Genomic DNA, 23,221 nt, shown 5'->3' with positions numbered 1-23,221 from the left:
GATGGATCTCAGGAGGTTAATAGCCTCCTCACTCAGGGCAGCATGGCTTACTGGGGCAGGGCCTGAGGTGCCTGGGACGAAAGAGATGCCCACCCTCCTGGGTGAGTGGGCATGGGCAACACGCTGAGGGGCTGCTGGGAGGGCTGTGCTGGTACGGGGCTGGCGGCTGTACCTGTAGCTGGGGTGGGTACAGAGGTGTCCACCAGGGAGCTTCCATCGGAGGAGGTATCCGTGTCCGAACGGTCCCCTCCAGTCTCTGCCATGGTGCTCCCCTCGCCCTCCGTCCCACTGGTGCCCTCAGCGTTGGTGGACTCTGCCTCCTGGGTCCTGTGGGATGCAGCTCCCTCCGTCGCTGGTGCCTCTGCTCCTCCAACAGATGATGCTAATGCACATAAGGACAGGATGACAAAACAAAAAAGAGGGGGGAGAGACAAAGGATACACTTGGTCAGTAGCGGCACCAACACCACCGTACACAACACACTCACACACAGAGAACAGCCCTACGCACAAGGCAATGCACTACCAGTCACAATGCTAGTCACCAGGTCATGGGTAGGGACAGATACCGCCAACTGCAGCATACCTGGGGCCCACACAGCCCTGCCCAGTAGTTAATGCCTACTAGCTAGGTTGGAGGAATTTCACATCAGAACCCTGCCAACATGGGACCTACTCTGCAATGTCAGGCCTGACCTAGGGGCACCCACAGGCCCACATCCCCCCACCCAGATACCCGCCCATCAGGCGTAAGTAGTAATGAAGGGCACTGTACTCACCTCCTTGATGCTGCTGTGATGCCCCCAAGCGCCCATCCAGCTCCGGATAGGCCACCGCCAGTATGTGGGCCATCTGGGGGGGGTCAGGGTTCGACCGACACCCCTTCCTCGTTGGGAGGCCATCCCCAGCTGGGCCTCCGCCATCTTCCGTGCCCAGTGTCTCAGGTCCTCCCACCGTTTGTGACAGTGGGTGCTCTGCCTACCATAGACCCCCAGGGTCCGCACCTCCTTGGCGATGACACGCTTTCTTTTGATGGACGCTGTCCTGCAGAGGAAATAGACACAGGGAAAGATATTAGTCAGACCATCCTGCCAGTTACACTCATGGCCCACCATACCCCTTACCATCCCCATTAGCACAGACATGCCTCAGCATACGTGCTGCATGCTGCCCAGGGCCCATCCACCAACCCCCTTCCCCCCACACGAGGCCTTCACACACAGCACTCCATGCATTCATGTCCCATGCATCGTACTCACAGTGTACTCACCTGTTGGTCTGGAGGCCCATACAGCAGTCGGTACTGGGGTAGGACCCCATCCACCAGTCTCTCCAACTCCACCGAGGTGAAGGCAGGGGCCCTTTCCCCAGTCACATGAGCCATGGTAGTTTCCAGACACAGGTCACAGCAGCACATGCAGTGTAGGTCCTCTTCTGTTGAAGGTTAGGTAGCAAGTGAGTGAACAGATACAAAAAGGCGGTGACCTCCGCGGCTGTGCTTACCATCACCGCCGGCGGATCCCGACCGCCTCCAGCAGCAGCGCACCACATCAGAAGAATTACCTCATTTCCACTCGTCCCTCTATACCGGCCTTGGATGCGCAGTGTGTCACAGTTCACAATCTCACATTCTGGACATATGCCACCAAAATATTGTAACAGTCACAATATGCATTGAACTGTAGTGGTTACAATGTACAGATAATGACCAGCTGCTCACTCTTTTGCCCCTTAGATTGCAATCACTGCGGATGAATAGGAGATGGACACATCCCTGTGTACACACCCCTTGTGGACGTGGCAACAATGGAGGACAGGCACATTATCCTCACCTACAGACTTGAGAGGGCCACACTCACAGAGCTGTGTGCTCAATTGGAGCCTGACTTGATATCTGCTATCCGTCACCCCACTGGGATCCCCCTCTTGTGCAAGTGCTAACAGTGCTCCATTTTTTGGCAACAGGTTCTTTCCAAGTGACAGTGGGCTTGGCAGCAGGAATGTCACAGCCAATGTTCTCAATAGTGCTGACCAGAGTGTTGTCTGCCCTTATTAAACACATGTGCAGCTACATTGTTTTCCCCAGGTGGAGGATTTGGCCACAGTGAGGGCTGATTTCTATACAATGGGACATAACCCCAACATCATTGGTGCGACTGATGTGAGACATATTGCATTTGTCCCCCCCCGCAAAATGAACAGGTCTTCAGAAATCAAAAAGGTTTCACTCAATGAATGTGCAGATGGTGTGTTTGGCAGACCAGTACATCTCCCATGTCAATGCTAAGTATCTAGGCTCGGTGCATGATACTTTTATCCTGAGGAATAGCAGCATCCCAAATGTGATGGCCCAACTCCAGAGGCACAGAGTGTGGCTAATAGGTAAGCCCTGTTTCCCACCCAGTGGATGTTGTGTGTGGCTAACAGTTTTCCCTCAATATTTTCAGGTGACACAGGTTACCCAAACCTATCATGGCTACTGACCCATGTGAGGAATCCCAGGACAAGGGCTGAGGTTACAATGAGGGACATGGGCGAACAAGAAGGATTTTTGAACGTACCTTCGGCTTCCTGAAGGCCAGGTTTCGGTGCCTCCATCTAACTCGTGGATCCCTGGGATACTCACCCAAGAAGGTCTGCCAGATAATCGTGGCATGCTGCATGTTGCACAACCTTGCCTTGAAATGCCATGTGCCTTTTCTGCAGGAGGAGGAGGCTGGAGATGGCCGTGTGGCAGCAGTGGACCCTGTGGACAGTGAAGATGAAGAGGCGGAGGATGAGGACAATAGAAGTGCAGTCATTCGTCAATACTTCCAATGGCACACAGGTAAGATGGTGTTATTTCACATTTCATTGACAGTTTGATGTGTGACATTGTCACTGGCAGGCTGTGAATTCCTACTTCTGTGGCCACTCACTATACCCATTGGCATCTCTTTTGCAGTTGTTGGTGCCCTACTATTGTTCCTTGTGTGTTCACTGCAGCCAACTACAGGTCTTTCCTATGTTAACATTACTGTACAGTTGAATTGCAATGTTTAAAACTTGTTAAACAAATACACACTTAAATCATTTGACATACTCCATACTTGTATTTTTTTAAAGTGTGTATATTGCAGTGCCTTGACGAAACGGGGGAAGTGCTATGGGCTGGGGTGATGATGGAGGAAAGTCCAGGTTAGAGTCCGGTCTATTTGTAGCACAGGTGCATTGTCCAAGGGGGCATAGGAAAGGGGAGCAATGACAGTTCAAGGTGGACAGGGTGACAGAGTGGGACACAAGGGTGACAATCAGGAGAGTCTTATTTCCTGGCGGGGTCTTGGCAATAGTCTTTGGCTTCTGCCTGGATCACAGAGAACATTTGCGGGGTGGTTCTCCTTCTGCAGGGATAGGGGTGCTGGTGTTCTGTTGGTCCTGTGTTGGGGCCTTCTGTCCACTAGCGGCAGCGGAGGTGGAGGGCTTTTCAGTAGTCTGGCTAGTGTCAGGGGCCCGCTGGTGTGCCACTGCCTCCCTCATACTGTTGGCCATGTCTGCCAGCAACCCTGCAATGGAGACCAGGGTGGTGTTAATGCTGTTCCCCAGGTACTGTCCCTCCTGCAGCCGCATGTTCTCCTGCATGTTGTCCAGGATCTGGCCCACTGAATCCTGATAATGTTGGTATGCTCCCAGGATCGCAGTGAGTGCCTCCTGGAGAGTCGGTTCCCTGGTCCTGTCTTCCCCCTGGCGCACAGCAGTCCTCCCAGCCTCCCTGTTGTCCTGTGCCTCTGTCCCCTGAACCGTGTGCCCACTGCCCCTGACCCCAGGTCCCTGATTGTCCTGGGTTTGTGGGGTGCTCTGGGGTTCCTGTAGTGGTGGACACACTGCTGATTAACGTGTCCTGGGGACAGAGGTATGGACCCGCTGGGTAGGTGCTGTGGTGTTTCCTGAGGGGGGAGTCTCTGTGGTGGTGTGAGACTGTGCCTGGGTAACCGACTGTTCGGAGGTCCCTGATGGGTCAGGTTGGTCATCCAGATGACCAGAGCCGCTGTCATCACTGTGGACCTCTTCTGTGGGGGACTGGATGTTGCTGGTACCTCTTCTCCGATGTAAATGCAGTGTTATTGTTTCTGTGTGTGACATATTGTGCATGGGTGGGTTGCCCTCTATGGTTGTTATTGCCCTGGCAGCTTTTCCTTGTGTGAGTTGTTATTTGGTGGGCTAGCCGATTGTCTCTAGTGTGCATGCTGTAGTGATAGGTGTCCATGCAGGGCTGTGAGTGGTGTCCATGCATTGGTGGTGCATGCTGGGCTTGGCATTGGGATGAGTGGGTTGTGATGGTGGGGTGTGTGGGAGGTGGTGGAGTGATGGGAGTGAGGGTGGGGGTTATGTGATGGCATGCAGATAGGAGGGTGATAGTAATAGAGAGTTGACTTACCAGAGTCCAGTCCTCCTCCTACTCCTGCCAGGCCCTCAGGATGCCTGATTGCCAAGACTTGCTCCTCCCATGTTGTTAGTTGTGGGGGAGAAGGTGGAGGTCCATCGCCAGTCCTCTGTACTGCGAGCTGGTGTCTTGCTGCAATGGAACGCACCTTCCCAGTAGGTCGTTCCACCTCTTCCTGATGTCATCCCTTGTTCTGGGGTGTTGTCCCACAGCATTGACCCTGTCCACGATTCTTTGCCATAGCTCCATCTTCCTAGCAATGGATATCTGCTGCACCTGTGCTCCAGCTAGCTGTGGGTCAACCCAGATGATTTCCTCCACCATGACCCTTAGCTCCTCCTAAGAGAATCTGGGGTGTCGTTGTGGTGCCATGGGTATAGTGTGAGTGGTGTGGGTGAGGATGTGTAGGGTGATGTGTTGGTGTGTGTGATGTAAGGTACGTGGGTGGTGTACAGGTGATGGTAGTATGTGGCTCTGGTTGTGTGGGTGCTCTTGCTGTCTCTCTCTGCTGGCAATTATTGGTATTAGTAAAGGGGTGTGGGTAATGTGGGTGTGTGTTTTATTGTGGTGTGGGTGTGGTGTGTCTATGGGTGTCAGGTGTGTGTAATTTAAATTGCCCAATGTGGTGTTGTTTTGTTAGTCTGTGTGTGTATTTAGAGCGAGGCGGTATGTACTGCCAATGGTTTACCGCCATTGAATGTCTGCCGTGGTGATTCATGGGTCATAATGTTGTGGGCGTCGTTCTGTTGGCATAACGGTGTGGGTTTTGTTACCGCCAGTTTATCACTAACCTTTGGGCTGGCCAATTTGTGTGTGTGGCTGTATAGTGACGGATTGGTGTGTGTGTGTCATAATATGGTTAGCTGATATCCCCAGTGGCGGTGGTATGTTGGCGGCAGTCAGCATGGCGGTAAGTGGGATTTTGTGCCAATGTCATAATGAGGGCCAAAGAGAATAAAATACACCAGCAATTCAGTACTGCAGCATTATCACCAATACACAAATGCAATATACAGTCCATAAGGTGCTCAGCATCCAGTTACTTTCCTATCTATTACTACTTTCCTTGATACAATCCAAGCCCCAGACCAGGCCCCAGATCCAGCAGACATACATTAGTCCAGATCTTACGCTGGAGGGTTGGTGGGATGCGCTGGCTCTCGCCTACCTCACACTGCTACCAAGTGTTCCCATCCTCCTAAGGGGATTCCACATCCTCAGCAGGGGGTACCCACTGGGTGTCTGTGTCCTCCTCTTTCACTCCTTCAAATTGTCTCACCTTTTCTCCCCAGATTTCCACATCATGCTCTACATTCTTGTCAATCCTGACACTTTTCAGCCTACACTACTCTGCTACAGTCCATTGCTATAGGTCCATCAGCCATTTCTGCAGTGGGGATGGGGTGTTCTGGACTAAACCAATAAATCGCAGGGAGCTGCCTGGCTAACACCAGTCCTAGTAGAGCAAATCTATGCCTCATCTTCCTCCCCATTTTGGGGATTGGCAGAAGACCAAGGAGGCAATGGAGAGCCATTAGCTCCAGCCTAATACCAGAAACCCCCTGGACTGTCCATGCCACCCCAACCCAGTAGGCCTTGAGTTTGTGGTACCCCCATGTCATGTGAAGAAAATTAGCTGGGCTGCACTACTTCTGGCACTCTCATCTGCACTGTCTGGGAATATTCGGTGCAAACACTGTAGCGTGAGGTAAGCTTGGTGTAGATAATCGAACTGTGTGAACTTAAAACACACGTTACTAGTGCTGTCTTTCACTTGGGCACAAACGCGTTTCCTCTCACCATCTGTAAGTACTTTAGCCAGATCCAAGTTAAAGCTGTTGCAGACAGTTGCCATGTCAATGTGTGTGTCCTCTTTCAGTGCCTCATATAGACAGGGGATGAAACCACTGCTAAAACCCTGGTCTAGTATGACACTAAGGGCCTCATTTAGATCTTGGTAGAATCAGTCCCGCTGTTGATTTTACGTCAGATTCCCCGCCTGCTTCTTGTCCGCTCTGTTTATATGCTAGCGGTAGACAAAAGTCTGTTGATGAAGCGCCGTAACTGCCAGGATTGTACACCTGCGTCAACAGCTCCATAGGCAGAAAGAGGCTGGCAGTGGGACTCAAGATGTTTTTACTGCCGGGCCAATCACATGGGCCTTCCTGCCGGCTTAACTGTGGCGGCTAAACCTCAACACCTGATTTGCCAGATTGGGAGGTATATAAGCATGAAACATACCTTTTTTTGACTTTCCTTATTGATTCTGCTACTGGACCATGGCAAAAATCAACCCCGTCGTCGCCAGAACGAGAGGTAAGTGACTGTTTTACATATCATCATTGGAATAGTCTGTGTACATTAACTCTGGACCCGTACATTAGCTCTGGACCCCCAAGCAATAGCACAATGATGTGCAATACATATGTATGCAATTTGGTAGTTAGAAAAACTTAAAAGAAATACACCTCAATATATAATTAGCACACACCAATTTGGTGCTAAGGGCCAGATGTAGGTAGGTATCAGATTTTAACTTGCAATTTGTGAGTCATAGCGACTCGCAAATTGCAACTCGCAATCCGAGATGCAGAAAGGTGTCTCAGACACCTTCTGCGACTCGCTATGGGGTCGCAAAGACCCACCTCATGAATATTGATGAGGTGGGTCGCAGTTTGCGACCCCATAGCGAGTCTAGGCACTCCCAGGGATGGTGGCCTGCTGGAGACAGCAGACCACCATGTCCGTGACTGCTTTTTTAATAAAGCAGTTTTTTTTTCCTTTTTGCAACCCGTTTTCCTTAAAGGAAAACGAGCTGCAAAAAGAATAAATTCTGAAACCATTTGGTTTCGTTTTTTTCAGAGTAGGCAGTGGTCCATAGGACCACTGCCTGCTCTGAAAAAATATTTTTGTGGGCATTCACAAAGGGGAAGGGGTCCCATGGGGACCCCTTCCCTTTTGCGAATGGGTTACCATCCACTTCAAGTGGATGGTAACTGCGAGTTGGTTTGCGACCACTTTTGCTGTCACAAAGCAACTCAGCATCGCGATGCGGTCGCATATAGGAAGGGAACACCCCTTCCTATTTGCGAGTCGGAATCAAATTTTGCGAGTGCATCGCGTTCAGCCTTTTGCACCTCGCAAACTGCGTTTTTCGCCGTTTGCGAGGCGCAAAAGGCTACCTACATGTGGCCCTTAGTACCTTCATGCCAATCGACACCTACACAAAAGTCACATCAATCCCTACATCGAAATGTGTCCCTACAGGTGTGTTTAATCATTTTCCATAAACTGCCATATCATATACATAAACACTACACATCATTGTAACCACGGAAACCAATATAATATAGCTATTGCACTACACAATGCAACAAGTGGGTTTACACAGAATGTTCAACCAATGTTACCTCTAAACTTCAAACATGTCAGAGATGTATTAAAGTCAATGTCCCCCTGTCGTGCAATTTCTGTTCAACATTAGATGCCATTTAACTCTAAAGTGTCATTTTCCCTGTCTAATGCATGTGTGTATATTATTAACACATATCATGTTAAAATAACCACACTTCCATTCTCAAATTACACCAAAATTATACATGTTTATATTTTTGTACATTTCCGTGATAAAAACCTGAACCAGAGATAACATGTCCATCACAAATGTCCAACACTAATGTATGCACTACATAAATGTCAAAGATAAAACCTGTGCTTTTCAATGTCAGAAATGAAAATAAGTGCATGTCACACATTTTTTGCATTAATAACATTGTCATCAATCAATTAGTAATAATCTAAAATGAATGCCAAGACAAAGGTATTGAAAATACATGAAAGTGTATTACAACTATGAGATACCTCTCTCATATGTAATGAAAATATATATACATGAGGTGAATAGTCCAGCCTGGGAACAATGGGCTGCAGGCCTGGAACATGCTTCCTAATTGCACTGCCAAGGACAGCCTCCTCAGTAAGGAGCACCCAGTGGGCATAACAGGCATCTCAATGTTGTTTTTTTCTTGGGGCGTGTTTGGGTCTCAGAGGGCTCAGGGAAAAGGGAATGGCAAAAGCATCTGGAGGAGAAGGGGCAGAAGAGGTGAGAGAAGATGGGGTTTGGGAGGTACAGGGAGTGGGAGTGAATGTTGTATGTGTTTCTGTCTGTTATGCATGGGGTCTGGGGTATGTGGTGCATGTTTGGGTGGGTGTGTTTTAGAAGGTGAGTGGTGTTTGGGTAAGTGTGTGCATCTGTGTTTCTTGGGCGTTGGTGTGTCCGTGCCTTTCTGTGATTGTGCAGGTTTGGAAATGTGTGGTTTTGTTGGTGTAGTGTATTCTGGTGATTGTGAGCATTTGCATCTGGTTGGTGTTCTTTTGTGTGTGAAAGACTGAGGTTGAACGAGTGTGACGTAGAGGTGTTGTGATGCTTGTGGGTATGCTGGTGGTTGTGGGTCTGCTGGTAGATGGGGTGGTGGTAGTGCATGTGTCTGTGGTTGTGGACGTGGTGGATGTTGAGGGTGTGGTAGTTGTGTCGGTGGTGATGGGTGTTGCGGCAGGTGTGAGTGTCAGGAGTATGTGTATGATAGCTGGTTGCATGCTGGTGTTTCTTTGTGTGTGTGTGTGTGTGCTGCTTTTGTCTGTGTGAGTGGAAGCATGCAAGGAAGTGAGTGTGCTTGGGACAGGGCTGGGAATAGGGAATTGGAATGGGGAAGGGGCGGGAGTTGGGTCACAAGCTTGGGGTGGTTGGAAGGCTGCGGTCAGTGAGGAGGCTAGATCTTGAAATTACCTCTGTAGACCAGACAGAACACTGTGAGTGCCTTCCAGGTATGTTACCATTTGTTGTATATGGTAACTAAGCCCCTGGATGGCATTCAGGACAGAAGTCTGGCCCCCAGAGATGTCTCGTAGGAGGTCTATAGCCTCCTTACTCAAAACAGCTGGGAGAACAGGGCGGGGGGGAAGGTGCCTGCTGATTAGGAGATGTCACCCCTTTTAGGGGGACAGGTTCAGCCAACTCGGGGGGAGCAAAAGGGAGGGTGGAGATGGGATTCTGGGTGGTGGACAAGAATACAGATGGCACAGTTTCTGTAGGGTCTGCCACCACTAAGGAATGGTCTTCTGTGGAGGCTTCCAAAGATGAAGTGTAGCTCGTGGCCTCAGTGCTAGTCCCCTCACCTTTCATTCCACTGGGTCCCTCTACTTAACTGCCTGTGTGGCCGACGTCTTCTCTGCATGCTCTTGATGATTCTGAAATAACAGATGCATCAGTTTTATTGTATCTGTGTATTTAGAACTGATCTTGAACTTTGATCAGAATTTATTTTTCTAGTTTTCATATTTTACTTGTTTCAAGGCTCTCATACTTTGGCCCTATTATGAGTTTGGCGGCCCGAGGACCACCAAACCCACTGTGGCAGTCAGACTGCCACACTCCTGGCGTCCGCCAGGTGACCACTGTGAGGATCAAAGGTCCCGATGGGGTGGCAGCAGTCGAATTTGTGGTCAGCCACAGCGGTGCTGAGTTCAGTGCCACTGTGCTGATCATGAGTCCTCTTTCTGCCAGCCTTTTCATTGCAGGGTCCCCACAATGAAAGGGCTGGTGGAAAGCCGGTGCTGGAGGCCATGGGGGGGCCCTGTACTGCCCGTGGCATGGGCGGTGCAGGACCAGTACACTTGAAATGCGCAGGGTCTGCTGTGCAGAGAGTGGGCATTCTGAGGATGCTTAGGGGAGCCGAGGCCAATGCTGTGGCACTGTTTCCACCGGTCTGACCAGCACAAACTTCTTAATACGTTTTCATCAGTGTACCAAATCATTGTTGCCTGCTGCATGTTGCACAACATATCCCTGCGACAGAACGTCACAGTCATTACAGAGGAAGGAGACCATGAAGACTCACCAGGTGAGGATGTTGAAATGCTCAACGAAGGTGGCAGTAGTGAAGAGAAAAGAATTGACATATGTCAAGATGTTATTAACAACTTCTTCCCCTGAGTGTAAGTTTACCTTTACATATTGTAACATCAAATGTCAGACCAACTTGTGAAATAGTGAACATATCAGTCTGTGATGGTACTTTAGTAGTAATGGTTAGTTGAGGAAAGTCTAGGGCAAAGATGTTTGTTGATCAAAGTTTCCATCCATTGACTACTATATTTATTGACATAGATTATCTTTGTGTATGCTAAATATATGTGTCCTCCTAACTTATCATTTGAGTCAATTTTCTTATGTGAAATCATTAATTTCCCCTTGTTATTCTATTTTAGGATCCTTCACCATGTCACCTTCATTTGGATATTGTGCAGACACGCACTTTGAATTGTACTAAGCCAACTTGCAAAGTGATTGAATGGAAGTTCTTGAGATTGTATTAGACTTGTTTTCTGTTGGAAGTTGCCACCAAGGCAATATGTGCAGCCTAACTTGATCTAACCGCATGTACATGTCAAGCCATAGGATACTGATCTCCCTTCACATTGGCTAAATCTTCATTTCATTTTAAGTGTATGAAGCTGTTGATTTGTCTCATCATTGTAGAAAGAACATTCTCTCATAGGGGATTTCCGTTTATAGTCATAAGCAATAAATAGTCCCGCCCACGTGCCGGGGCCCTAGAGCACTTGTTCACAATATATACTTAGAAGTGAAGATTTTGCCTTTTTTTTTGTAAGACACTTAAGAGACAGAGGTGGTCATTCTGACCCTGGCGGTCTCTGACCGCCAGGGCGGAGGACCGCGGGAGCACCGCCGACAGGCCGGCGGTGCTCCAATGGGGATTCCGACCGCGGCGGTAAAGCCGCGGTCGGACCGGCACCACTGGCGGGGTCCCGCCAGTGTACCGCGGCCCCATTGAATCCTCCGCGGTGGCGCAGCTTGCTGCACCGCCGCGGGGATTCCGACCCCCCCTACCGCCATCCAGATCCCGGCAGTCGGACCGCCGAGATCCGGATGGCGGTAGGGGGGGTCGCGGGGCCCCTGGGGGCCCCTGCAGTGCCCATGCCACTGGCATGGGCATTGCAGGGGCCCCCGTAAGAGGGCCCCTACATGTATTTCACTGTCTGCTGCGCAGACAGTGAAATACGCGACGGGTGCAACTGCACCCGTCGCACAGCTTCCACTCCGCCGGCTCGATTCCGAGCCGGCTTCATCGTGGAAGCCTCTTTCCCGCTGAGCTGGCTGGCGGTCTGAAGGTGACCGCCCGCCAGCCCAGCGGGAAAGTCAGAATTACCGCCGCGGTCTTTCGACCGCGGAACGGTAACCTGACGGCGGGACTTTGGCGGGCGGCCTCCGCCGCCCGCCAAGGTCAGAATGAGGGCCAGAGTCACCCTATGGGAGAAGGCTACAATGGCCCAATTCTTCATCTGTAATTAAAAAAACGGCCAGAATATTATATGTGTATAACATTTGATGGTGCCTTAGTACAGAAACAGCATAAATGTCTCACAAACCCTTTTTTAGGGTAACAGAGAGATGAAACAAGCCAGGACAGTGTAGCCCCATAGGTTGTCATTATATGAAAGAAAATAGAGGCTTTGCCTTTAAGAAGCCAGAGATCACCAATATCCCATGATGCTGAGCAGATGACAGTTGCTTCAGTTCTTTTTTTCGGGCTTCTGCTGACAGGATCCTGGAGCACTGAGCTCTAGCTTTCCACAGGATTTTTATCCAAAATCCTCACAGATTTTGTTGTCAACTGTTTCACTTAATAGTTTTCATTTCTCTTTAGCAGATTCTTTATTTTTCTGACTGAAACGTGAAATTGTTTTGTCACAAAATGCCATCCTTGTTTGACAAGTGCCCTGCTTGTGGGAGAAAGAAGGCCAAAACAGACCCCCGCGAAGTATGTATACTTTGCCTACCCTCAAGTCATGTTCCTGAGTCTTGTCAACACTGCAAAACTTTTTTCCAGGTGAACCCTGAGAGACAGGGAGAAGATCTGGCTGCATGGCACAGAGGAGCGTCAAAGGCAGAGAGCTTCATCTGAAAGTGGGACCCCGGGCGAGGAGAGGGTCAGTCCTCTACCAGGGTTCTTCCAGCTGTCTCTCTTACTTCCGTAAAAAAGACTACAACGCAAAAAAGACATTGGGGGTTATTCCAACTTTGGAGGAGGTGTTAATCCGTCCCAAAAGTGACGGAAAAGTGACGGATTTACCACCAGCCGTATTACAAGTCCATTATATCCTATGGAACTCGTAATACGGCTGGTGGTATATCCGTCACTTTTCCGTCACTTTTGGGACGGATTAACACCTCCTCCAAAGTTGGAATAACCCCCATTGTCTTAGTCGACATCGAGGGCGTCAATGTCAGTGAGAGAAACGGCACCTACCTGTACGCTGTCATCCACAGGCTCGATGTCGAGGAAACAGTGAAGAACAACGCTGACACATGGCCAGTCGACATCGACACACAGGCCTCATTCAATGTCAAAAAATCCAACTACACCACAACGTCAACATAAGTCACCATGAAGGTCACCATCGACGTCGACACAACATCATAGATTGCCGTCAAGGGCAACATCAAGATTGCGACGCCACCGTTGATCACCATCAATGAGTGGATCAACGACGAGGAGAATGATGTCAAGGCACACAAGATCAACGCCGAAAAGTCTGTCACCATCTGTATCATTGCAGGAGGCAAGGAAAAAGCGTAAACACATTTATTCCTCTCCAGATTCAGGCTACTCCAGGACATACTCCCCTTCTTAAAGTGTTGAGCCTTCTTTGCCAGCCTCATCTCCTCCTCTTCCCACACCTCCAACTCCTCTACCATCGTCAGTACCTCCTCAGCGGACTCCGATTCTTCCTCCTACACCGGCACCACTTCCTCAACCACGGGTCACTCCCAGATCAAGATTCAGGTCATGCCATCACTCTCATGGTCTAACCGCCATGGCCATCGTTTTCGCCACTCTCATTTCCGTTCGCACCATAGGACCACTGACACATTCTCCATTTCAACAGGGAGTTATACACCAATGCTATCTGACTCGCCACCAGTGTGAGTTTCACTAGTGGACAACATCACAACGTTTCAAGAAGTGTTGGTGAGGGGAGCTGCAAAACTGAACATACCCATGTCAACTCCGTCCACTTTAACATTAGTTATTTTTGAGATGCTTCAACACAGAACAGCATCTCAACCGCTACGTCCACTGGTACCAGGCCTCCTTGATCCAGCCATGGATCTTTTCTTAACTACCGCACAGTTAAACTGGCACCATCCAGACTTCAAAAGAAGTATCGGCGTTGAGAGCAAGATCCTGCTTTCCTCCAGACAGATCCTATACCAGATTCGGTGATCATAGTAACAGCAAAGAAACAACATGCCACTACCCCCACTTGTACAGTACCATCAGTTAAGGAGAGGCGCAGGTTTGGTTCCGTAGGCCAAAAAGTATTCAGTTCTGCAGCAACCTCCATGAAAGCCGCCAGTACCACTGCCCTTCTAGGCAGATACAATAGGTTACTGTGGGAATCCATGCAACAGTTTGCCGTGCATCTTCCCAGGGATAAAAGAGAAGATTTTATGGAAATCCTAAATGAAAGCCTGATGTTATCCAACCAGGTTATCAGTGCTGCAGGAGACTCATCCATTTTAGCGGCACACAAGTACTGCCACGGAGTTGCTCTGCCTAGACATTCTTGGCTCTGTCTTACTAGTCTAAAACCAGAAGCACAACAGAAAATAATAAATCTTCCTTTCTCCTGTACCACACTGTTTGGAAGTCATACAGATGACGAAATGGCGAGGATGAAGGTGGAGATAGACCCTCTCAAGGCAGTTGGCTTACAAAGACCCAAGGAGAAAAGAAAACGTCACACCTATTCCCAGAGGGTCCAAACCCCTCACTGGTATCAAGAACGTCAACAAAGCGGTACACAACAGCAGCATCAATGACTCTACCAGTCATACCACAGAAAGCAGCCTAAGGGAAGGTCTTCCCAGCAACCTGTCCAAGGAGGCAAACATCCATCCGGGTCAAAATTCTGAATCTTTACTTCCTCCTCTTCTATTACCCATGCAGGTAGGGGGAAGCATACATTGTTACCTAACAGAGTGGCAAAATATCACTCAAGACGCCTGGGTTCTGAATAGTGTTTGCAATGTATACTGTCTCAGATTCACCAGCCCTCCACCATCCATTCTGCCAAAACCATCCAGATTCTAAATCTCGCAATTACAAGTGGAGGTGACCAGCTTCTTACAAAAGCAGTCGTGGAGTCCGTTCCTCCTCCCCAACGTGGAACTGGAATCTTTTCCAGATACTTTTGTGTCAAAACAGCCAATAAGTAGATTTGGCGAGAAAAGGTCCGGATGCTGTCTTTACTACAAATGTATCCCGAGCTTCACCAAGGGGATTGGCTTTGTTCCATCGACCTTCAAGATGCATACTTTCACATCCCAATTGCCAGAAAGCACAGCACTTTCTTGAGTTTTATAGTAGGCCAAGACCACTACCAGTACAAAGTCCTTCCATTCGGTCTAAAGTCAGCACTCAGAACCTTCTCAGAGTGCATGGCAGTGGTGGCTGGCCATCTCAGGAAAATCAAAATATTCATCTGCCCCTACCTAGATGATTGGTTGATCAAGGCATCCACGTCTCAAGAAGCTCAGCTTCATTATTACTGGACTTGCAATCGCCTCAAAAGATGTGGCCTACAAGTAAACCTCACCAAATCAAATTCTGTCCTGGTTGAGACATTACACTACCTATGAGCAACCATGAACACCTTACAAGCAAGAGTGTATCCTTCGGAGGAGAGATGTTTATTGATTCTTTGGAAATGTCACTCTCTCATATCAGCTTGCCATCCAACAGTACGAATAGTATCCTCCTGGGTTCAATGGCATCCTGCATCTTCCTCACACTGAATGCTCATCTCCACATGTGACCATTGCGACCATTGCAGGAATGTCTTGAGGACCAGTGGGACCAGCTGACGGGCAGGAGTTTCCTCCACAAACAATAGTAATGGATGCCTCACTTCCAGGCTGGGGGGCTCACATGGATAACCCCTATATTGAGGGAACATGGTCAGACAGAAAGTCCACATACCACATCAATCTCCTTGCGCTATGAGCAGTCCATCTGGTTCTAAAAGCGTTTTATCCATCCTTCAAAACCAAATCCCTGCTTGTACAAATGGACAATACGACTTCAATGTACTATCTTAACAAGCAGGGAGGGATGAGGTCCAAACCGTTTTCGCACGAAGCCCAGACAATATGGAAATGGCTCTTAGCCAGGAATCTGACAATCATCGCTACACATCTTCCAGGTGTACAACATGTTCATGCAGTCTCTCTCAGCACGATTCTGCAAGAAAATCATGAGTGGGTTTTGCACGACGATGTCGTTCACAACGTATTTCATTTGTGGGGCACACCTTCGTTCGACCTATTTGCCACAACAGAAAACAAAAAATGCCAAACTCCGCCTCAAGGTATTACCAACCATGGACACAGGGGAATGCCTTATAGATCGACTGGTACAGCAAATTTCTTTACGCTTTTGCACCTCATACTAGCAGTTCTCATCAAGCTGGCCTACTCGAGAGCCAAGATGACCCTAATAGCTCCAGAGTGGCTACACCTGTGGTGGTTCATGGACCTGCTTCACCTGTCCATCCGTCCACATCTGAGGCTGCCATGCAGGATTGACCTCCTCATGAAATTCCAAGGCCAGATACATCCCAAATGTCTCCTCCTTGAATTTGGCGGCATGGCTCCTGCGATAGTACAGTATGGATACTTGAATCTGTCAAAGGAGTGCATGAACATGTTCAAAGAGGCTAAGTGGCCATCAATCCATTCTGCATATGCCTTCAAGTGGAAAAGATTCTGCATTTGGTGTTCCTCCAAGAACATACTTAGTGCATCTGGCAAAATCTGGCTTGCAGTTCTCTTCTAAAAGGCGTCACTTGGCAGCTCTTACAGCTTACAGAAAATGTCCTTCACAAACCTCTGTTTTCAGAATCCCAGTCACCAAGGATTTTATAGAGGGTTTGAAAAAGGTTTTCCCTCCCATTAGGCGCCCTTCTCCTTAGGAGCTTAATATTGCACCCTCTCTTCTAATGCAGGATCCTTTCAAACCTATTCACAAAGCATCCCTGCAGCACCCTTCCTGGAAAACAGCTTTCCTTGTAGCTATTACATCGGCTTGAAGGGGTTGGCAAAATCCGGGCACTCTGTTCTCACCAACCATATACAATGTCCCACTCCAACAAAGTAGTTATGGAACGCATCTGAGGTTTCTCCCTAAGGTTATTTCAGAGTTTCACGATAGTCAGACCATATCTCTGCCAACCTTTTTTCCGAATCCCTCTACTCCAGCCGAAAGATCTCTTCATTCTCTGGGTGTTAGAAGAGTTTTAAAATACTGTTTAGATAAGACACGATACATACGTAGGTCAGACCAACGATTTATCAACTATGGTCTGGTCCATGGAGGTTTGGCCTATTCTAAACAGTCCATTTCCTGATGGATTGTTTCTTGCATCCTCTTATGTTATCAAAAGGCTAATAAATGCAGTCAGCTAAGCCTAAAGCACACTCCACTAGAGATAAAGCAGCTACACCTGCTTTGTTAAGAAATATCCCTATCTCAGAGATTTCCAAAGCAGCCATCTGGAGATCTGTCCATACATTTGCCTAGCACTACTGCTTAGATTCAGATGCCAAACCAAGTAGGACAGGCCTCCCTTAGGAATCTGTTTGCTTGAACGGGCATCTTGTCCTTTCCGCCGCCTCAGGCAGGGATGGGCTTGCTACTCCATTCAGTGCTTATGACTATAAACGGAAATCTCCTACGAGAGACAGAATCGTTTTTTACCTGTATCTCCAGTTCTCTCGTAGGAGAATGTCCATTATAGTCATAAGCAACCCTCCCCGTGGACAGGACAAAATGTATCAATCCTCTAAACTGTCATCACGCTCATGTTGCCTTAAAAACCTTAAAAAAGAACTGAAGCAACTGTCATCTGCTCAACATCATGGGATACTGGTGATCTCTGGCTTCTTAAAGGTACAGCCTCTATTTTCGCTCATATAGTGGCACGCTATGGGGGTACACTGTTCTGGCTTGCTTCATGTTCCTATTACCTCAAAAAAGGGTTTGTGAAAGACATTTATGCTGTTTCTGTGCTAAACCACCATCAAATTTTAAACATTTTTTATTTCCTGGCCATTTTTTAAATTAAAGATGAAGAATTGGGCCATTGTAGCCTTCTCCTATATGCTGCATTATGACTTTCTCTCTGAAGTGGCTCTGCATTCCTTACTGAAGAATGACAAACATCTCCACTAAAGACTATGGGCCTGATTCTAACTTTGGAGGACGGTGTTAAACCGTCCCAAAAGTGGCGGATATACCACCTACCGTATTACGAGTCCATTATATCCTATGGAACTCGTAATACGGTAGGTGGTATATCCGCCACTTTTGGGACGGTTTAACACCGTCCTCCAAAGTTAGAATCAGGCCCTATATATTGTGAAGAAGTGCTCTGGGATCCCCGCACGTGGGCGGAACTGTAAAGTGCTTATGACTATAATGGAAATTCCCTGTGAGAGAATTGGAGTTACAGGTAAGAAACTATTCCTTTTGTAGCACACCACTGAAAGTCCGTTGTGACATGCCTCCAGATACTGCTACAGTGTATTGAAATGATGCTATGGCCACAAAGTGTAGTACTGCCATGATTTTGAATATTGGTGTAATTGATGTGGAATTCCTGTTGTGAGGCAGGATGTTTGTCTCCAGCTGATGACATGAATCATTAATAGTTTGCCCATTTAATATGTTCATTTGGATTATTTCTCCTGCTTCCAAGGTGTCGAGGTCTTGGAGCGTCAAATTCTAAATGGCACAGAATATTTGGATTTTAGAAATGGGAAACACATAACCTAATTGTTATATCTTGTTTTTGTTTACCTCTTACTGATTAATATATTTTTTTAAATGATGGTGGAAGGAAGACATAAAAAAGGAACTACCACAATAAATACAACACCAATCTTTGAGTTTCTGTTATGTGAAATTGTTTTATTAACACAAATTAACTAAAATAGTTTGAGACATAAAGTCAAAGGAAAAAGAAAAAAGAAATATGAAACTATTTATGATGAGCTAAAATAGTTTGAAGTCCAATGTACAAAATACATATGTCCACAAAAAAGGTAAATGTGTCCATGAAATAGTCCACAGAGTGAACGGTAGACACACACTGGAGGAAATTACATTCAGTGTCTCTTAGAGGCGGTGGTGGAGGTCTTGCTATCCTCTCCTGGTGGTCCGGATGAACGACCCCTCCTGGGGGAAGGAGAGGTCCACAGCTGCAGCGACTGCGGAGGGTGGAGCAGTTTCCTGTTGTGGCAGGGCCTCCCTGTCTGTGGCTGAGGAAGTTGTATTTTGTCCTGGTGTTGATGAACCACAGATACAAGTAGATGGTACATATGATGGCAAATGTCAAATATCACGCCAGTCAGGGAGCACAATTTGGAGTTGTGATTCTGCAATTGTACACTGTGCTCCTTTTGCACCTGGTTCGTATCGTGGAGCTCTGTTAGGACCTGGGCCATCACATCTTGGGACTGTTGTAGTCTTTCCAAAACTCAGTTGATGGTGGTCTGGGTGACAATTATTCCAGTGGCCTCACTTTGCTGGCCCACTGATTGCCTCCCACAACCCCTTCCTCCACCGCCCTGTGCTCTTGAGGCAGTGTGCCCCATACCACTTGGTCCTGGCAGAACTGTGTCGTGGTGGTGTTGGCTCAACATCAACCAGCACTGGGGGACACAAGATTAGGCTGATGTTCCTTTGGACACAGGAAGTGGAGGTAGCCATTGGCTAAGGTTTTGTTGCAGCTGGGGTGGGAGGTATAGGTGTGGGCCGAGTGAGACTCACCAGAGCCCAGATAGACCAGATGGACTAGGCAGCTCCATATCATCCTGGATTGCAGGGGAGGTGTCTTCAATGAATGCTTGATTCTGGTCTGGAGTTGAGATGTCTTTATTGGCAGTCGGTGATCTTCTGGCCCTGGGTGTTGGGCCTAAAATGAATTACAAATAATATGAATTTTGAAGTCTGATTGTACCTCCAGTGTTTCTTCTGCTACAAATGAAGCAACATAAAGTGAAAATGATGATTAATAACGTGATTAGTCCTTTGTGTGATTTTTTATAATCTACACATGCAGGTTGATTTAAAAAGAAGCAAACTTCAGCAATAATGTTGAAGAGATATCCTGAAATGAAAATTATTATTTAAAAACTGTACATTACATGTACCATTCAACCCAACACAGAAGTGAGTAGAATTGAGAACTAAACCATTACAAGGCTTAGCAGGCTACAAAAAAGACTATAGTGCAACTTATTAAAATTAATGGTGTTGGTCATCACATGAACACTGCAGAGTAAATTGTATATCAATACTACTTATATTCAGCATGCCACAAAACATGATTGAATATGTAAGCAATTACATTAATTCAATGGAGGAAAAAGAAGGTGACAGCATACTAGATCAACACAACAAATGAAATGTTCATATACAGCATGAAATGGTCAATGACAAATGCACAACACTTTGACATATGTGCATATATGGAAGAGCATTGTCACATTGCACTATTGTTTTCCAGAGGCAAAACAGGGCATCATGGTAGTTGTAGTAATTTGTATACACCATTGACAATACTTGTTAAAATGAGAGTTAAACATACCCATTTAAAGATCTACAATGAAAATGAACACACATTTACAATATGTACACACACATATGTGAATGATGTAAATAATTGAAAAAAACACTTACAAGCACTATTCCTTTATGTGCAAATACGTAATACGTTTTTTGAGTACCGTAACATACATTGAGATAAAATATGTTACTAGGCAAATGCAAGGGATAATCCATGGAGAACAACACACAGTCTGAGAAAACATTTTGAGTGTTGTTAAAAAGAGAGATACAACCATGATGGTAGCAATTTTGATAAAATAAGATATTTTGGTGAATCAGGTTTAGATATTTATCTTTTGATAAGTGTCTTGAAATATTCTGAACAGCTAACCGAGGTTAAAAGCTACATTTCTTATTAGTGAGACATTGCTAAATTCATCTTACCAGCCTCCACTCTGCCTGTCAAGCCTTCAGGGTGTAGGATCTGCAAGACCTTCTTCTCCCAGGGAAAGAGTTGTAATGGTGGGGGCTGGGAGAAACACCACCAGACCTCTGGGCCTCTAGGTGATGTTGGAGGCCAGTGAGCATATCCTCCCTCACAGGTTGTTCCACCTCTTCTTAATTTTCTCCTGTGTGCACAAATTGTTAGCTACAGTATTCTCTCTGTCAACGATTCTCATTTGCCTTTTCTGAGATATGGTTGTATTTTGTACTTGGGCTCCAAATAATTGTGGGTCTAATCTAATAATTTCATCCATCAAGACTGACAATTCTCCCTCTGTAAAACATGGATTCCTCCTCCCTGCCATAGTGAGTAACTAAAATAATTATTTAGTGCCGCACAAAGTAATGAAAAATCGAAAAAGGAAAGGAAAATAAACAAAGGGAGAAAAATCAGAGACAAAAATTGACTTCTGTGTTGCAAATTCAGCATCAAAATGGTTTTCTGCAGTGGAATGGCAAAGGATCATGGTCTGAAATGGAGTGTGTTTTATAGTGTTGTTTGCAGGTGCTCACAATTGGCCAATATACACCAGGTGTGTGCTGTTAGCATCCATCCAGTGGCTACAACCATGGCACAATGCTGAATGGGTCCTGCAATGGACGACTGCCGTTGGGGGGCTGCCCCTGGTACACCGCCATCACAACTGTGTCATATAAATATGTTTGGTGCAATCCCACTATCCTGGCGGTGACAAAGTGCTATATGCCAGCTTTGGAGTCCAGTGGGTCGGTTTAAGGATACCAGATGTGCAACGGAGCACACTCTGTCAACACGAATGGAGGTTGAAATGCCATAGATCTAAATACGGTGGTCAGAACTCTGTCAACTTGACAAATTACTCGGGCTCAGCAGTAGTCCCGCCAAGATCTAAATCAAGTCCTAAGAGTGCAGGACTCCTCTGGCTCCCTGGGAAATGCACCCAGATCTTCCGAGCTGTATGGGGAAAGTTTGGGGTATTGCAGAAAGTTTCCTGGACCCACCTGGAAGAAAGGCCAAACCTCCTCCTTACTCACTGAGGAGGAGGTTTCCCCCGTGTATAGGTTCCCCGTGTTCTGACAACCACATGCCGCAGACTGGAACATATCCATCATTGACCTTATGTGCAGAAAAGGCTGCAGCCACCAGAGAGGTAGAAGCTTAGCATACTGAGATTTACCCAAAACTGGAGCAACCGCTTTTTCCCATACCTTCGCCACTTGCAGCACTATATACGGTTTGTCCATCGATACACTATGGCTGTGCATCAACAGTCTGGCGAGGTCATCGTCCTCCACCAGGCCAGCCAAGAGACCCTTTTACCAATTATTACTGTCCACGCACCATAATACCATGTGCTGCAGGAGCCCGGCAGTGTAACATAACTGCAGATCGGGGAGTCACAACCCACCCTCCACAGGGTGCAATTTGAGGATATCCAGTCTGACACTACTCCTCTTACTCACCCATACCAATGGCACCCGAAGACTGCTGAGATTCATGAACAGTGATTTCGGTAGGTCACAAAGATACCAGGACAGCAGCACCATTTTTCTAAAGGCTACCCTCCCCATCACTGAAAGTGGCAGCGTGTTCCAGAATGGTATGGAAGCACTCACATTGTCTGCCACCCAGCCCATATTGAGGTCATATTGATGGCCAGGATCATGTGCTACTTGTATTCCTAAATACCTGAACTTCTCTGTTTCCCAGGGCTCTCCCACCTCTGGGAGGTCTATCCGCAGTCATACTGCCAAGCCTGGGAAAGGAAAGAGAATCGTCTTGTGCCAGTTGACCCACAATCTGGGCGCCTGCCCAAAGTCCTCCATTATACCCAATAGCACTGACAGTGGGTTTTCTGGCTCAGTCAGGTATATAAGGGTGTAGTCCACATACATTGACACAATATGGAAAGTGTCCACGACACACACTCCCCAATCTCCAGGATCCACCCTCAGGCATATCGCCAATGGCACCATGGTTAAAGTGAACAGGCAAGAGGGCAGGGGGCAACCTTGCCTCGTACTCCTTCCTATGTTGAGAATGTCAAACACCACCCTCCCCATCCTCACCTTTGCAGTGAGCACTGTATACAACAGCTAAAGCCACCTCCAATCCCATACATGGCAACACCTCCCACAGGTACTCCCATCCCAGGGTGTCAAAAGCCTTACCTCACAAAATTGTTTAGATGGGAATAGGAATAGTATATATGACCTTTTTGGTGGCCAACAGCTTCCCTTATTTGGTTTTGATTGAAGTGGGAATAGTAAATATTACCCCTTTAGTCTCCCACACCTTCTTCAATTTTTTTTACAATAGAGTGAGAATAGTAAATGTGCCCCCAACACCTTTCCCAAAATATTTTTTGATTGAAGTGGAAACAGTAAATATGATCCCCTTAGTATCCAACCCCTTCCCCAAAATGGTTTAGATTGTAGTGGGAATAATAAATCTTAACTTCCATATATTTTGTAATATTTACAAACATTTTGTATTGTAATTTGTAATAATACATTTTTATGTTCAATACATATTAATGTGTTCTTTTACACTTCACATAATTGTTTCTTCACATATTTATTATTTCCACAAGTCTACTGTTTATAAAAAAATTTGTAACATT

General features: G+C 47.0%; 1 protein-coding gene across 1 annotated transcript in view; it reads right to left on the bottom strand.

Annotated features, from left to right (window-relative positions):
* The window catches only part of CABP7 (calcium binding protein 7), an 840,279-nt gene that overhangs the window by 209,529 nt on the left and 607,529 nt on the right, over positions 1–23,221 (bottom strand). The window lies entirely within an intron of this gene.

This window comes from Pleurodeles waltl, chromosome 11 (assembly GCF_031143425.1).
Source record: "Pleurodeles waltl isolate 20211129_DDA chromosome 11, aPleWal1.hap1.20221129, whole genome shotgun sequence".
Lineage (NCBI taxonomy): Eukaryota > Metazoa > Chordata > Amphibia > Caudata > Salamandridae > Pleurodeles > Pleurodeles waltl.
This window is presented reverse-complemented; position numbering and strand designations above follow the sequence as displayed.